The 2,956-nt window shown below is 41.7% G+C and overlaps 1 long non-coding RNA gene across 1 annotated transcript; it reads left to right on the top strand.

The window, feature by feature from the left end:
* The first annotated feature begins 2,266 nt into the window (after positions 1-2,266).
* Positions 2,267-2,754, top strand: LOC139028202 (uncharacterized). The gene is made up of 2 exons (XR_011480390.1): positions 2,267-2,483; positions 2,586-2,754. It is a non-coding gene; the product is annotated as an uncharacterized lncRNA (long non-coding RNA).
* Positions 2,755-2,956: the final 202 nt, after the last annotated feature.

The following is a 2,956-nucleotide window of genomic DNA, read 5'->3' as shown; positions in this document are numbered from 1 at the left end:
CCCTGACCAAACCAAAATAGAGACATAAAAAGGATCTCTAAGGTCAGGGTGTGACACTAACTATAAGGAAAGTATCTTCTCAAAATAGTCTTCATGGAGGACATTAGAATAAGTAAAAAGGTTCATTAAAGGAAGCAGAAAAAATTAGGGGATTTCCCAACATCACACCAAATAAGGCATTATAGATTTCATATTTTCCTCCATTATCGTTATTGACTAAGATATTGGTTTACTGTCCTGTATGACTGTGTGTATCCCAACCAAGGATATAGGTTTTGACATGTGTTGAAAGACACAACAAACCATGACCACTAAAATGCTATGAACTCATATGAAGGTTCAAATTAACTCAAAGTTGAACCCCCTTATGAACCACATATGTAGATGCATGTAGAGGTCAGTGATGGCTTGGAGCCTTTTTTTTCTCTCTGTACAAAAAGGGGGATTGGGTCAGGGAGGGCGGGTTATGACATGAATAATAAATGAGAGAATAAAAGTGAGGATGTGGGCTTCTTTCATCTAGAATACTGCAGCCTTTTTAATTTTTTGCTTACTTTGATTTAATACTGTCTTGTAAGCACACCTAAATGTTAATAATTCCAGTGCTTACAGCTGCATTTCTATAGCGTCCACCCTCCTTTTCTTGCAGATGCGAAGGCCTTGGACTGTCAGTGTCTTCCCTTTCAAACGCATATGTAGCAACTCTCTGATTCAGCAGCTTTGATAATCATCTGACCTCATCGGGTTTGGTCAGCTGGAATATTCAGAAATCCCAACTTTCACACTTACCTCTAACATGTGAAAGATATCATCCTAACATATCCAGTCGGGTAGGCCTACTCTATGTGTAAAGGATACAAGCACCATTAAACATCTTTTAAGTCCTTTTTCAATATTCTGAAGATTCACACTGGAAAAAAAAGCAGACCACTTGTATATTTTTTATTTTTAAGTTTGACTGACCAACAAGCGTTGGCCATTTTTTTTTAAGTCAAAAGCTTTGCATGTTATTTTCTCAGTACTTCAAGAATTATCTTAACATCAAATGTATTTTCTTATCACACTGTGTCCATTAGATGAGCCAGCTACATCCTGGATTGAAGCCATCTTCTCCCACTGATCAATACAGGGGCTCCTGCACGGAGCGGCGGTCCAAGGCACTGCATCTCAGTGCTAGAGGCGTCACCACAGACACCCTGGTTTGAATCCAGGCTGTATCACAACCGGCCGTGATTGGGAGTCCCATAGGGCGGCGCACAATTGGCCCATCGTCGTCCGGGTTTGGCCTGACTGTAACGGTTGTTCTCCTCCTCGCCTGAGGAGGAGCATGGATCGGACCAAAACGCAGCGAGGTATGAAGACATAATGATTTTAATAAACAAGACGAACACGAAGCACACTTGAATAACTACAAAACAACGTAGACAGACCTGAACATGAGAACTTATAGAAAAACAAAGAACGCAGGAACAGACTAGACAAACGAAACAGTCCCGTGTGGTACATACACTGACACGGAAGACAATCACCCACAAACAAACGGTGTGAAAAGCCTACCTTAATATGGTTCTCAATCAGAGGAAACGTCAAACACCTGTCCCTGATTGAGAACCATATAAGGCTAATTACCAATGAACCTAAACATAGAAACACATAACATAGACTGCCCACCCAGCTCACGTCCTGACCAACTAAACAAAGCTAAACAAAGGAAAATAAGGTCAGGAACGTGACACTGACTTGCCTAGTCAGTTAAAAAAAGTACAGGTAAACAGAAAGAGTAGACAGTAATAGCAGCATGGCTTGACATGAGATGGCACCCTCCATTCCTTATGCCCTCCGATGAAGACCACCCTGCTCACAACAACATTAGAACAACACAAAAAAACATCACGTTGAAAATGTGTCACAGTGTGCTAACAATGGATATTTTGAGACAATGTATAAGTGTTTAAACGTAATCCTCCAGGTCACATTGCCCATTATATTTATTTTGAATTATATGGAATTATCCATTCACCAGAACCTCCAGTTGAACACTACATGCTTTCACTCAGATGTACTTGTACTTGCCTATTCAACAAATTCAATTATGTCAAGAGAAATCTCTGTTGGCTCACTTTCGTCTCTCAAGCCTCAAACCTTCATTAAACTGAAGCCAAACCCATTTCAATGGCCTCTCATTTAGATACGTAGAAATGATGTAATGATTGTTAAGTCCTGATATATTTCTCTCTCAAAACTTCTTGTCACGAATCCAGCTTCCTGAGTCTGTTTTTGCCTGTGTTCTGTCCTGGAGTGTTTTTCCGGTGTCCTGGAACGCACCCTGTCTGGTTGCCGGGCGACGTAGCTAGTTGGGAGATCTCAGATTACCCGCACCTGTATCCCATCAGCTATCTGCACACCTGGTCCTGATCATCACCCCTCCACTTCATAAGCTCTGACCTGACATCCATTCCCTGCCGGATCGTTAGCCATGAACAGTATGTTGTGCCAGCGTATCAGCCTCCAGTTTGATAGAGTTTGTTTTGTTGTTTTGTACGTCTTGCTTGCCTTGAACTTACCTCCGTTTGTTCTGTCTACAGTCATTCACCCGGAACACTCACCCCATCCCTGCCTGGTCATCGGTGGCTTCTGTTACTCCCTTGGATCTGCCTATTCACTCCCATCAACTCACCTCCGCTGCCCGCTCCGCCACCTGGATCTTTCTACCTCTACGTTTAAACTTGTAAATAAATACTCACCTTCGTCCTACTCTCCTTGTCCTGGTCTGCTTCTGGGTTCTAATTTAGAAAACCGTGACACTTCTTTAGAATTTATTTTGTTCTTTAGAATTTTTAAATAATCTTTACAGCTGGAGAGCCTATATGTTTTTGAATCTTTTACACACGTATTGTACCCTGAAACTCCTTGCCACATCTGTGTTTTATGTAACCCAGCTAAAAGCAGCCTGTAG

The sequence above is a fragment of the Salvelinus sp. IW2-2015 genome, linkage group LG9, assembly GCF_002910315.2.
Source record: "Salvelinus sp. IW2-2015 linkage group LG9, ASM291031v2, whole genome shotgun sequence".
NCBI classification, from domain to species: domain Eukaryota; kingdom Metazoa; phylum Chordata; class Actinopteri; order Salmoniformes; family Salmonidae; genus Salvelinus; species Salvelinus sp. IW2-2015.
Note: the sequence above shows the minus strand (reverse complement) of the source record. Positions and strands in the feature narration are given on the sequence as shown.